Source organism: Elephas maximus, chromosome 1 (assembly GCF_024166365.1).
Source record: "Elephas maximus indicus isolate mEleMax1 chromosome 1, mEleMax1 primary haplotype, whole genome shotgun sequence".
Taxonomy (NCBI): domain Eukaryota; kingdom Metazoa; phylum Chordata; class Mammalia; order Proboscidea; family Elephantidae; genus Elephas; species Elephas maximus.
Window position 1 is genome coordinate 50492649 of NC_064819.1, and position 7244 is coordinate 50499892.

The following is a 7244-nucleotide window of genomic DNA, read 5'->3' on the forward strand; positions in this document are numbered from 1 at the left end:
TTATGTTAATGAGACAGTATTAGCATAGGGTGTGTCTTAAGTCCGTCTCTTATGAAATATAAAAGAGATTAAACAAACAAGTAAGCAAACAGAGATTGGGGAAGATAGATGCCACACCACATGAAGATCACCAAATAACCAAGGAACAAGGACCTTCCCCCATAGCTGACAGAGAGAAAGTCTTCCCCTAGAGCCAGCACCCTGAATTTGAACTTCTAGCCTCCTAAACTGTGAGTGAATAAATCTCTGTGTTAAACTCGCCCACTCGTAGTATTTCTTTTACAGCAGGACTACATAACTAAGACATATTTATATGGTATCTTTTTGAAAATTCATATTATGCTTGTTACAGTATTTTAAAACATAATTACACATTGACCTTATATTCTAGTAGTTTTGATAAACTCATTATTTTTAATTATTAATTTGTAAAATCTTGGATTTTCTATGTACACAATCATATATTACACATATCCAAACACTACATATGTATAGCTCATAATGACAGTTCTACTTTTTCTTCCTAAATCTTTTACTTTTATGTCTTTTTCTTGCCTTATTGCAGTGGTTCAGCCTTCCACTACAATGTTGAATAGAAGTAATGATATTGGGAAACATTTTCTCATACCTGGTCTTAGAGTAAAAGCTTTAACATTTGCCATTAAGTATGGTGTTTGCTGTAGGTTTTGGTAGGTACTATTTATCACATCCCCACACATCTGTCAGATTGTCATACTATGGTGGCTTGCATGTTGCTGTGATGCTGGAAGCTATGCCACCGGTATTTCAAACACCAGCAGGGTCACTCATGGTGAAAAGTTTCAGCAGGGCTTTCAGACCAAGAGAGACTAGGAAGAAGGACTGCTAAAGCTCAGAAGGCAATGTTGTTTACAAGTAATTAAAATTAAATGCTATTAAACATTCTCTTCCTCAGTCACACTAGCCATATTCCAAGTGGCTGCCACATTGGATGGTACAGATAAAGAACATTTCCATCATCGCAGGAAGTTCTACTGGACAATGCTGGAAGGGGGATGGGTCTCCTAAAAAGACTGAATGCTGGGATTATACCTGGTGCTAAACGGTTTGAATAGCAACAAAAGGAATTACAAAAAAAAATTATAATGGAATGTAATGAGAGAGATTTTAAAAAATTCAACTGGAACTTTCTAATGTGCAATCAAGCCAAGCAAAAACAATGGGAACAAACTTTCTCCTGGTACTCCAGGTGTTTGGATACTAACTGTCTTGAATCTTGTCTGTGGGGACATGTAAGATGCTGTGCCCCTGTGTCCAGCCACCACATGGGCCTGGGATCACTAACTGTATAGCATCGGTGTCATCCAAGTGCTGGCAGACAGAAAAGGCCCTGCAAAGCAAAGCATGGAAGAAGGGAAGTACATTCATTTTGCACACACATACTTGCACAGAAACAAACGCCCTGTCTGTCTGCCTCTGGCTTCCATGATATGGCAGAGATCTTTTTTAACCAGAGTCCTCTTATCTATGTGACTGGACTCCTAAAGGCTTACCAGTGACCTGCTCACATGTGAGGAACAGGATGGAGTCATCTGCAGCAGTTGGAACTAGTGCAATTTATCTTGCTCACGTTGACATAGTATGGTATTCGACACTCCCCTGACCTGCTCAAATATGAGTCAATTTTTATTTATTTATTTATTTATTTATATTGTAAAAATTCAAATACAAGTCAATTTGATTCACCCTTCTTTTGATCTTAAAACATAACATGAGATTCCTACCTTTATGGGCTACATGGGTACAGTCTTTCTTGGGTCATGTGGTTGAACCAGACTCATAACAATGTCAAACCTGTTACTGGGGCTACATGAGATGTAGCCACTTTCCCCCTTTTTAAACTGCATCTTGCTTTTTTCACATAATAATGTATCTTAGAGATCATTCTCTATTGCCAGATATAGAACATCTTTCTTTTCCACGGCTTCATAGTATTCTACAGATTGAATATACCACAATGTATTCAACCAGTTTCAAATTAAATGATCAACAGAATCACATTATGTTGTTTCCAGCATTTTTTTTTTCATATATGAAAATCTCCAACAAAGATCTTTGAACCTTTGTCTTTGCATACAAACGCAAGTATGTGCCTTTGAAAGTTTTCGTTTCTTTTATGTCTTCTCTCTACCCCCTGGTGGAGGGATCCATTACTAGTTGAAGCCAAAGAAGGAAAGAGAAAGAGAAAAAAACCTGAATTATTTCCTGAATATCTGTTCAGCCCCTCGATAATCTAGGCCTTGTTGTTTATACAAGATTGCCAGCGCGACAGGAGAAGAACTGGAGCCGATTATCTCCCTCTGAGTGTGTTCTGTGCCGGGAATGACTGGGGTAGCTCGGGAGCAGGAGGGCTGCTCTGCCAAAGTGCTGAAGTCTGAGCTGCAGGGGCCGTCGCTCTGGGTGCGGAAGGAGAGTTATGAGCTTTGCTGCCCGGCAGGTCTGGAATCTTTCCCTTGGCCTTGGTTAATACCCAGTGATTCAGAGGAAGTACTGCCGATTCTTCAAAGCAGACCCGGCTCATTGTGTAATGTTATTCTGAGGCACTGGGGGAAGCCAAAAAAAGAAGGGAGGCTGGGGAGAAATTCCTTCCTTTGCCATGATCGGCTTACATCCTGCACCATCAAATTTGATTACCCTTATCTTTTCTTGCATAACTACAAATGTTATGACTGGTCATAAATGACCAGACTTCCCCCCAACCCCCTCCCCCCCCCCAAAAAAAATCTAGCCACAATATCTGACTGCAGGACTGCTGTGGCGGTAAATCCCTCAGACTGGCTACATGCTGTGTGAAAAGCTATTTCCTTTGATTTATTCAGTTACCAGTTCTTAATTCTGTCAGGTGTCCCCTTGTTCTCACATTAGAGTTTGAGGAAAAAGGACAAGTCTGCTCACTTGGCATCATCCCGTTTCACTTAGGAAATTTAATCTGAATATCCTCTAACCTCCTTTTTCCCAACATTGCACAGTAATTAAAAAAAAAAAAAAAACTAGGTTTAAACAAGCTTTGATTAAAAATATTCAGGCACTACACTAAATGGGAAAGGTAACCCTCCCTCCCATTGCAGACCCTTGGCTCCCCACCCCTATTCCCAAAGCAGTCAGTATTACCAGCTGCTGGTGTATCCTCCAGAAGTATCCAAACACACATCCATGTACTTTCCTCCCTTTTAAAATGCATCTTGCTTTTTTCACATAATAATGTATCTTGGAGATCATTCTCTATTGCCAGATATAGAGCCACACCTTCCTTTTTCATGCCTTCATAGTATTCTACAGATTGAATACACCACAATTTATTCAACCAGTTTCAAATTAATGATAAACAGAATCACATTTCTGTTGTTTCCAGTATTTTTTTCATATATGAAAAGCTTCAGCGAAGGTCTTTTCACCTATGTCTTTATGTACAAATGCAAGTATGTGCCTTTTAAATGCTGATAGATATTTCCACATTGCCCTCCAAAGAAGTTACATCAGCTGATACTCCCACCAAAAGTATATAAGTCCTCTACTTCCTTGCCAACACATAGTATTTTAAAAATATTTTACAGTTTTCCATCATATATCAGTTCTGCCTGAAAACCCACCCAAAGTTCAAGGCCTCCAAATAAACACTGGGTCTTGCCACTGGGCCTTCAATCCCATCTCTTGTGAGACCACCTAAGCAACCCCCAACATCTAACAGTGCAAAACAAATAAACAAAAGATGTAAAAAACAAACAAAAACAAGTTATGTAAACAAACTAGAGCCACCTAGAGGTCCATGGCCTTCAGTACCACCAAATTTGTGCATTACCCAATTTGCACCCAAAATTGTGTGTGTATGTGTTTTGGGGGTAGAAATGGGGAGAGGAAACCATAGTTTTCAAGCTAAGAACCAGATAAAAATAATACAGATAAAATTAAAGTTGTATAAAAATCCAAATACCTGGTTTTATAGCTTAATGGAAACAAAATAACACTGTAAACTTAAGCTATTGATAAGTAAAATAATGAAATCGCTCTAGAACAGTGAGTAGTCTCAGATTTTGGACTAGTAAAATTTCTAAAAGAAAATCTAGTGATATACTATATTTTTCTTATTCATTTTATTTCACAATTTTTTGGAATAAAACATTGACTTCTAGAAAAATCAAGACAATCCTTTTTAGTAAATTTAAAGTTGACTGCAACGTTGATACACATAAGGGCCCAAAGTAGTTTTGGCACAGTTTTATTATATTTTAATTTCATTTAAAATTTACTACATGGCCACTCAGTTTCTCATTTCCCCATCCCGCCACAGAGATCTGAATGACAAGTAGCAAAACATAGACATGTACTTACCAGTCACTGTCCGTGGCCTGGTATTTGGAAACTACTGCTATTAGGACCGACCTATCTTGAATTCATGAATTTCCGGCTCCTTCTTGTTTTTGATTGTGCAGATGGGAAACCTAGAAGAAAGAGCATCAGATTTTGAGTCCTGAATTTTCCATTAATTAACTTTCTTTAAATTGCTTAGCCCCTCTTAGAACTTCAGTTTTCTTGACCATCAAATGAGAAAAATAACACCTTTCCTGCTTTCTTCACAAGAATGACAGGGTCAAATAAAGCAAGTTTTTTTTTTTTTTTTATAAACTATAATGTGTGTTACTACCAGGTGCCTGTGAGCTTGTCGTACTGTGGTGGCTTGCATGTTGCTGTGATACTGGAAGCTTTGCCACTGGAGTTTCAAATACCAGCCAGGTCACCCATGGTGGACAGGTTTCAATGGAGCTTCCAGAGTAAGACAGATGAGGAAGAAGGACCTGGCAGTCTACTTCTAAAAAAATTGGCTAGTGAAAACATTATGAATAACAGTGGAATGTTGTCTGATATACTGCTGGAAGAAAAGTCCTTCAGGTTGGAGGCACTGCAAAGATGACTAAGGAAGAGTTGCCACCTCAAAGTAGAGTTGACCTCAATGACAGGGATGGAGGCAAGCTTTCAGGACCTTCATTTGCTGATGTGGCACAACTCAAAATGAGAAGAAACAGTTGCAAATATTCATTAAAAATCAGAACAGGGAATGTAAGAAGTATGAATCTAGGGAAATTGGAAGTCATCAAAAATGAAATGGAACACGTTATCATCGATATCCTAGGTATTAAAAAAAAAAAGGTATTAGTGAGCTGAAATGGCCTGGTATTGGCCATTCTGAATCAGATAATCACATGGCTACTATGCCAGGAATGACAAATTGAAGAGGAATGGTGTCGCATTCATCATCAAAAAGAACATTTCAAGATCTAACCTCAAGTACAATGCTGTCAGTGGTAGTATAGTATCCACACAGCCTACAAAGACCAGTTAATATGGCTATTACTCAAATTTATGCAACAACCACTAAGAAATTTCATCAACTTCTTAAGTCTGAAATTGATCAAATACGCAATCAAGACGCATTGATAATTACTAGTGATTGGAATGCAAAAGTTGGAAACAAAGAAAAAGGATAGGTAGTTGGAAAATATGGCCATAGTGATAGAAACAACGCCAGAAATCGCATAGGAGAATTTTGCAGGATCAACGACTTCTTCATTGCAAATAACTCTTTTCACCAATGTCAACGGTGACTATACACGTGGATCTTGCCAGATGGAATACACTGGAATCAAATCTACTACATCTGTGAAAAGAGACAATAGAAAAGCTCAATATCATCAGTCAGAACAAGGCCAGGGGTCTACTGTGAAACAGAGCATCAAGTGCTCATATGCAAGTTCAAGTTGAAACTGAAGAAAATTAGAACAAGTCCATGAGAGCCAAAGTGCCACCTTAAGTATATCCTACCTGAGTTTAAAGACCACCTCAAGAATAGATTTGACGCATTGAACACTAATGACCGAAGACCAGAAAGCAGGAGGTCATTAAAAAGACAGGAAAACCCCAGACCTTCTGTTGGCCCAGGGCAGGAACCATTCCCAAAGCCAACTCTTCAGACATGGATTGGACTGGACAATAGGTTGGAGAGGAATGCTGGCGAGGAGTGAGCTTCTTGGGTCAGGTGGACACTTGAGACTATGTTGGCCTCTCCTGCCTGGAGGGTGATAAGAGGGTAGAGGGGGTTAGAAGCTGGCAAAATGGACAGGAAAAGAGAGAGTGGAGGGAGAGAGCAGGCTGTCTCATTAGGGGGAGAGTGATTGGGAGTATGTAGCAAGGCGTATATAAGTTTTTATGTGAGAGACTGACTTGATCTGTAAATTTTCACTTAAAGCACAATAAAAATTATATATATATAAAAAGAAGACAAGAAAGAAAGCAAAAACCAAAACAGATGTCAGAAGAGACCCTGAAACTTGCTCTTGAACACAGAGTAGCTAAAGTTAAAGGAAGAAATGATGAAGTAAAGGAGATGAACAGAAGATTTCAAAGAGCAGCTCAAGAAGACAAAGTATTAAAATGAAACGTGCAAAGACCTGGAGATAGAAAACCAAAAGGGAAGAGCATGCTCAGCATTTCTCAATCTGAAGGAACTGAAGAAAAAATTCAAGCCTCGAGTTGCAATAGTGAAGGATTCTACTGGGAAAATATTAAATGATGCAGGAAGCATGAAAAGATGGAAGGAATATACACAGTCACAATGCCATAAAGAACCGGTCAACAGTCAACCATTTCAGGGGGTAGTGTATGATCAAGAACTGATGGTACTGAAGGAGAAGTTCCAAGCTGTACTGATGGCACTGGTGAAAAACAAAGCTCCAGGAAATGATGAAATACCAGTTGAGATATTTCAACAAACAGACACACCGCTGGAAGTGCTCAGTCGTCTATGCCAAGAGATTTGGAAGACAGCTACCTGGCCAACCGACTTGAAGAGATCCATATTAGTAACCATTCCAAAAAGAAAGGAGACCTAAAAGAATGCAGAAATTATTGAACAGTATCATTAATATCACACAGAAGTAAAATTTTGCTTAAGATCATTCAAAAGCAGTTACAGCAGTACAATCGACAGGGAACTGCCAGAAATTGCAGCTGGATTCAGAAGAGGATGTGGAACGAGGGATATCATTGCTGATGTCAGATGGACCCTGGCTGAAAGCAGAGAATACCAGGAAGATGTTTCTCTGCGTTTTATTGAGTATACAAAGGCATTCGACTGTGTGGATCATAACAAATTATGGATAACATTGCAAAGAATGGGAATTCCAAAACAATTGTGCTCATGAGGAACCTGT